The sequence below is a fragment of the Clarias gariepinus genome, chromosome 1 (assembly GCF_024256425.1).
Source record: "Clarias gariepinus isolate MV-2021 ecotype Netherlands chromosome 1, CGAR_prim_01v2, whole genome shotgun sequence".
Lineage (NCBI taxonomy): Eukaryota > Metazoa > Chordata > Actinopteri > Siluriformes > Clariidae > Clarias > Clarias gariepinus.
The window spans coordinates 40,841,318-40,849,313 of record NC_071100.1 but is presented as its reverse complement, the minus strand read 5'-3'; positions in this window follow the sequence as shown (position 1 = coordinate 40,849,313).

Genomic DNA, 7,996 nt, shown 5'->3' with positions numbered 1-7,996 from the left:
GAGTTGTATAAATTTTTATTTATTTTTTTTTTTTTTTGCATTTTCTGACCTAATTGTTTTGCTTTTATAAGTTTTTTTTTTATTTTATATAGTTTACTTTTTTTTTAGGGAAAGTTTGACCGGACCGAGTTATAGTGCATGTTGCGATGTGCTCTTTTCATTACAATGAGACCAAGCCAAAGTGCATATCTGACGACTATATAATGAAAGGCAGTCTTCGGTAAAACGCCTCAAGTGCGGTGCTGTGGAAATGAACACACTAATGATGAAATAGTCTTCTGTGAGTTGCATATTTCAGCTCTGAGCTATACATCCAAGACGCCTAATTACAATCAATCCCACCATCAATATTTATACAACTCGCTTCGAACTAACAAATGTGTTTGCAATCTCTCATCTCTCCTCCTCTTGAGCGGGAACAATATGAATTCGCAGACAGGCCCCTTGCCGCGTAAACATGTTTAAATAAACAGGAACCCACGGAATGCCTGTTTAATTGATTCATTCTGGCCCTGTGTTGTTTGCAGAAGGGCCCAAATGTGTGCTTGTAATGCAAACCCAGTGTTTAGAAGTGGTATGCTCGGTTAAGACAATAATGGCTCGAATGCCAGTCATGTCAGGGTTCTGCTTTAGACTGCTCCATGGGCTGCTGCCTACAAATTGTGCGCCACAGCACACAGCACACAGCACACAGCAGAGTCTCGGGTTCTAAAACGAAACGGGTAATAATCATACGGCGGTGTGCACTGTATGGCACTCTGGTTTAAAAGACTCCCCTCCCCCCCGGATTATAATTAAACACATGCAAGTGGTAATAAAACGTAATGAAGGGAGAGAGGAGACTGGCAATGCCGTTTCATGTGGCCAGGCGCAGCATGTTGAGGGGCGTTGAGAGCGGGGCCACATGTGTCCTGGGGTGCTCTGGGTTTAAGTTTCTGCCCATATATGGGCACTGAAAGGAATGTGCAAATGCAGGCTCAGGACTGTGATGTTAGACTGTGAAGATTGTATGCTTAAATAAGGAGTAGAAGTGGGAAGAATTATGTCTAATCACCAGTAGAGGGAAGAAACAGTACTGCAGTCTGGTACTTATATGAGACAGAAAAAAAAAAAAAATCACACTGGAACAAAATAGAACATAATTGCAATTAACCACCAGGTGGTGCTGTTTAGGCTGAAAACTTTAAATTCATTAACCATGGTTGTACTGTACATACAATATGTGTGTGCTATTACTTAGAGTCAGCACCAGAAAAAAAATGAAACAAAGTCTTTGTGGTTTGTTAACTTTATGTCTTATGAAATGTATGAGTGAATTTTACATTTTAGTTTTATTTCAGTAGTCATGCAACACCTTTGGGAAGATTAACGAACGCACAAACCAAATGAAACAAAATTGTGTAGTCCACCTTAAATCCTAATAGCAATAATTAAATTAAGTTTTATTAATGTTTACTAACAGTTGCAGTTGTGAGGAACCTGCTCGGGAAAGAATGCAGGTCTATTTTTTATTTTTTATTTTTTTGAGGATGATTATAGTGGCAAATATTTATTTTCTCAAGGATCATAGTTAGAGATTTGCAGAAGGTAGCAGCATTTTGAGGTCACCAAGTCTCCAAATCTATAATTAAATGCAAACTCAATGCCAAAAAAAAAAAAAAATTAGAAGGCGTGTCAGGAAGAAAGCCTTTTCTTTCATCTAACCACAAAAGTAAGTGGCTTGAGCTCACTAGACACTACTGCAACTGATTAGAACCAGGTCCAATGCTCAGATTAGACAAAAACAGAGCTGTTTGGCAACAAGATGGGTTTGGCATAAATAAGCAAGGGTTATAAATAAAAGAATGTACTGTTTAGCATGGCGGATCTGTGATGGTGTGATTCGTTTCCTCCAATGCACCTCATGAAGCAGCGAGAGATTTTACAAATTATGAAAATTTGGCTGCCTCTGTCCCCGAAGCTGTGGTTGGTTTGTGGTTGGATAGTCTTGTTATGACATGAATCCAAACAATATGTCCGAATCCAAAAAAATCAAGCGCTTGTCATGTCTTGTCTTTTTCCCTGACCTAAACTTTATTCAAAACATTCGGGAAAAGTAAAAAGGATGGAGGCTCATGGAGGATCTGGAGAGATGGAAGAGCCTGTTATATTTCTTTCTCTGCTTTCTTCAATCTCATCTAGCATTACAGGTGATGATGATGATGATGATGATGATGATGATGATGTCGCAGTGCTGCTACGTTGCCAAAACAGCTCACTAAATTAATGGGTGCCAATAATTCTAGAATAAGGCTACTTATAGGTTAATGAATAGTACAAATTATTATATTTCTTTCACAAGCTGTTTTTTTTTCGCTATGATTAAACCAACAAAGTTCAAGGATAAATGACTGTGCCAAACTGATTAGTTATGCTTTTTAAAGAGTCTGTCGAACTTGGACAAAACAGGAAGTGACCAAATATTCAAATTATTATGGCTTACATCGCTGAAATCCATCACAGTGGATATATCAAACCTGTCCTAATATATCACCCTGATCAAACCCTCAGCTGACCCTTCCTTGGAAACCGAGGAAACTAAGAATCCAGAGGGCATCGAACCCAGAACCTACCTGGAGGTGCAAGGCGACAGTGTTAATCACCAGGCCGCATAACTGGCATTAGCACAAAAAAAAAAAAAAAAAAAAAAAGGAAGCATGGACATCCCCTACATACGCTGACTTGCTGCGTATCACATGGCTCAATGTACTTGGCCCATGCCAGGCCAAATAAAGACAGTCTGCGTCAGAAGGACTACAAATAGCAATGAAAACTGGCCGTTCATTTGTGTGTTTAATAAACCGCTGCCTCAGTGAGTAGCTGTGGTTGCACACCTGTGTTGACAAGTGTGCCGTCCATGTAGCGTTGAGGATTTGAAATGGTCCTAAACAGTGCTGCCTGACAGGCAGGAGTGCTGCCAACGCCTGCTACATATCACCCGCCTGTAACACCCAACACTGCCAAGTGTGTGGGGCGCACCTCATTCCTTCGCACAAAGCAGCTCAAAAGAGAATACAGTAGATGAATTCATTCACACTAAAGGCATTTTGCACTCGGATATATGAATGTGGTAGTGGAAACGAAGCTAACTAAATATTTGCTAAATATTTCTGCCTCTGGTAGCTTATCTGCACTTTTCAGTCTGCAGTTTTGCTCCGCTACAGTTCCTTTTATGTTAAGGCCAAGTAATTAAGCGCTCTAGGATGCTGGTTACATTTTTTTTTTTTCAGATGTGCCAGGATTTCAAATATAAAAAAATAAAATAAATAATAATACTGAATGTGCCTCAATAAAAGCCCTGAATGGATTTACACAGTTTGACTGCCCCCTAATGGCTGGAGAAGCATGTTACATGCTTGCATATGAATTTAAAAAGTCTCACTTACTAAAGTTGTCTTGTCCGGGTTTGATTCCTACCTCAGGGTCTGTGTGCATGGAGTTTGAATGTTCTCCCCGTGCTTGCTGGGTTTCCTCTGTGTACTCTGGTTTCCTCCCACAGTCCAAAAACATGCAGATTAGGTTAACTGCCGTTCCCAAATTTGCCCGTAGTGTGTGAATGAGTGCGTGAATGTGTTTATGTATGTGCCTGGTGATGGATTGGCACACTATTCAGAGTGTGCACCCTAAGTCTCCTGGGAGAGGCTCCAGGCCCCCCATGACCCTGTATACTGAGACATTATACATACATCAGGTTTGACATACTGTCTTCAGTTTAGTTAGATCTCCAAATCAGTTTCACGTCATTAAGGAGAAACCTTTAAGACTGATTAAAGTTTGTTGAAGATCAGCAGCTTCTCAAATACACAAACCAGCCCATCTGGCACCAACAGGAGCGATCACTGAGATCATGATTTTTTTTTTCTGTTTGACATGAACATTATCTGTAACCTTTGACCTGTATCTATATGAGTGTATGTGTTGTGCTGCATTATGATTGGCTGACTGGATAACTAAATGAAGAATGTTGTAAAGTTCATTTAATCATTTTATCCAGTGCTTATCCTGATACGTGGTCAAGGGGATGTAAAGCCTATCCCAGGAAACTTTGGGCAGGAGGCGGGGTACACCCCGCACATTATGAGCAATTTGGGAACGCCAAGTAGTCTAATCTGCATGCCCTTGGACTGTGGGAGAAAACTGGAGTACCCAGAGGAATCCCACCAAGCATGAGAAGAACATAACCTCATACTCCAGTACATCTATCCTGAATGGCAACTACGCTAATTCTTTCAATCTGTTCTTCATTTTTCTACCCATCCCGAGGCATCTGGAGATTGTGCCAGCTTCAGTAGACAAAAAGCAACCCTGCAAGGATCCTAAAGCATCCAGAGAGGGACCAGCTCCAGCTGGATTCTGCTTCATGATGGTTGGAGCTACACATCCTGCTCCTGTGCTTCCAGTGATCCAGACCCCATCTGCCCTCTGCACCTACTGACTCCCTGTGCTGAACTGGACTTCATGTTAATTAAAATAACTTCTGTTATATTGAACTTTCAGCTGCATAACACACAAAATGTTATATAATTTCCATCCGTTATCACCCAAATGAGGATGGGTTCCCTGATTAAGTCTGGTTCTTCTCAAGGTTTCTTCCTATTGCCATCTCAGGGAGTTTTTCCTTGCCACTGTCGCCTTCACCCTTGGCTTGCTCATCAGAGACAATCTCATTATTATTTAGACACCTTTTTCTCACACATACACACTTTCATAAATTTACTTTTCAAATTTTCTTTTTGTGAAGCTGCTTTGAGACAATAACCATTGTTAAAAGCGTTATATAAATAAAATTTAATTGAACGTGCAAATTTGCTGTGACATCTTTATTGTTTCAAGTGTGTCATTGTTTAGTTAGATTAGATGCTAATAAGATGTTAATAAAATGCTAATAATTAAAAATGCACTATTTTAACCCCAGTAGGCAAAACCCGAGACCTATTGGAGAATGACTTTAGGACCCTATTGTTAACAGATCAGCCATCATTAGGACTAACTTTGTAAATTTCCCATACTCAAGTCCTGCCCGAATACTTATAGATGATGAAAGACCTCTTGAGTCTTGAGTTTTAAAGACCTTCTGCAGACAACCTGAGATACCCACTGGGTTCCTTATTCACGCCAATGCCAAATCTGTGTAGTAGAATTAAGTCTTTATGGAGACACGGGACATTTTGAGGACTCATTCATCAGCTGTGTAAACAAACTGCTTTTGAGGAGATGAAACCTGGGTATTTTTATAGGTGATAATAAAGTTCCTGAATTCAGTGTGGTAAAGTACACCCAGGTGTAGCAATGGAAAAGTCACTACCAAGTTAATTCTTTCTTATACAAGTGGACTGTTATAAGTTTTATTCCTGTCATGTTTGACTGCCTCTTTATCAAAACATTGGTTTGGCTTAATGTTCGTGAATTGATTCACTTAAAAAAAAAAAAAGTCAAGAAAAACTCATTCAGGAATCACCCGTCACTACTGAACAAAGAGGCAGAGTCAAACAGGGCAGAAAAGAAGAAGGCGGTGGAGGGGGGAGGGAACGTGCACAGAGAAGAAAAGAAAACAGAGGTCGCTGTGCTCGGTCGGGCTCGCTGGGTGGTTCTGTCTGTTTATTTAGTCTGTGAAGGTGATGGGAACCGAGCGGCGACTGTTGCCAATTCTCTCCGAGCCGAGAAAAATATTCATGTGGACAGACAGAATCCAGGGAGAGAAGAGAGTCAAACAGATCTGGGGGCCAACAGACACACGAATGCTCACAGTGCACATGAAACACATTACTAGGGCCAGAAAAAGCTCTCCATTACAAGGTTTAAAAAAAAAAAAAAAGAAGAGTAGGGATGGGACGACTAGTACAGAGAACTAATTAGCAGAACCATAATCCAGTTAAAGTGAACAATATGATATTATACATATACAGTAATATACTATATTTTATACAACATGAGCCCTACATAGGAAAAAGGGGGTAAAAAGAGGCAGCGTTGAGAATCTAAAGCGGTGGAACATGACATTATTTTACACAATATGTAGTTTTAAACGCTGGTTTAGTTAATATTTATTCTAACATGATTTTCCACTATTTGACTTTTCCATATGCAAACGGCACATCTGACGACATAAGCTACATGCTAGCACTAGAAATAACACAGAGCTGTAAAATGCGACATTCTGAATGGTTCAGTACATTTTCTTTAACAGAACTCTTGCAAGAACCTGGAAAAAAAAAACCTGGAAGACAGTTTTATTGGCTTCCCATTGATGACAAAGAAAGGTTATCAAGTATCAAGTGGCTAAACGTAACGTGTCATTGTTTATCCAATATGCTTGGCGTACAATCCCATCACAACAACTTTACGATTTCATGCAATCATTCTGCGCTACAGTAGCATGCTTTGAGAAAAACAAGTATATACTTGTATTTCTTTAAGATTTTGTGAAGGAGTTTCGAGTGTCAACATTAAGTAACATATACCATTGTCCAATTAAATTAGCTAGACTTTAAACAGTGTTGCTTGTGTGCCTAAAATGCCCTTAAATATACCTCGAACAAGAAACTATTGAAGAACACTTATTTCAGACATTGGCCTTGACCCCGACCCTGTTTGTCTGGCTTTTCATATCACTGCTATGCAGAGAACTGCACTTAGGCTCTCCTTTCCTCCCTTAGACACTCATGTTTCTGCTCAGATCTCAGCATGTCTGGCAGACATCTCATCACGGAATGGCAGCTCATCAGCTGAAACTCAAAACTGAACTCCTGCTCCTCCCAGGTGATTCAGCTGAAGGTCAGAATCTTGTGATCTCCATGGACAACTCTCAGCACGCGATTTCACCGTGTTACCTTGGGGTACTTATGGATGACCAACCGTCCTCCTTCTCACATTGCTGAACGGACACCCTCATACCAAGTTCATGAAACTTCATTTATATCCAATTGGCATGTTTGTTCAATCCCTTGTCATTTTGAGACTGTAATTCACTCCTGGCAGGTCTGCTGATGCAACTGATACAAAATGCAGCTGCATGGCTTGGTTTCAACCTTTCCAAGTTCTCCCATATAACCCCATTACTACACATTCTCCACTGGCTTCCAATAGCTGCCTGCATCAGATTTAAAACATGAATGAAGCCAAAAAAAAAAAAAAAAATGGACTAGCATGTAGAAACTTCCTTTAGATGTCCAAACATCAATGACAGACTTTAAATAAAGGACTTAGCCCTTCGTGGAGTACTTCACTTATTATGATTGCGTTGTCTGTATTTTGCCTTCTATACTAACCTTCCCAGCAGGCTTTTTTGAGACTGATAGTCATGACCAAGTGAATCAGTATGGGGACGTATTGTATTTGTTGACACAAAACTTTAAAGCACTTTTATTAAGTCACCCTTCATAACGGCATCTCCAAATGTAAATGTATCATTTCTAATTACAGTGGGTTACAGTGATACCTTCATATAAATCCTACACTCTTTCAGTAATCTCTTCTTAAGACGTCACACTAATGAGGATCTCAGCATGGACAGACATGTGGAGGAAAACATTAGATGCCAGAGACATAAAATAAACTCGAAAAGACGTCCAAATCAAACAGAAATATATACACTGCCCTGCCAAAAAAAAAAAAATAAGAAGTCACCACCTGGATTAAACTAAGCAAATAGTTAAGAGCCTTCCGTTGGATAATTACTGCAGTGATTAATACGCTTCAGCTGCCAACAGGTTATTTAACCTTAACTGATACATTGAGTGGCTTCCCATTTCTTAATCAACCATGTCAGAAGACATATCCTGTGGTCGTGGCAAATATTTTACTCTGATTCAGAAGGGTCAAGTTTTTGGCCTGAGCCAAGCAAAGAAAACAACTAAGGACATTGCTGAATCTACTGAAATTGGGTTAAGAACTGTAAAACATTATTAAAACCTAGAAGGATATAAAATAAATGGGAAAAAAAGAAGATAGATTAAAA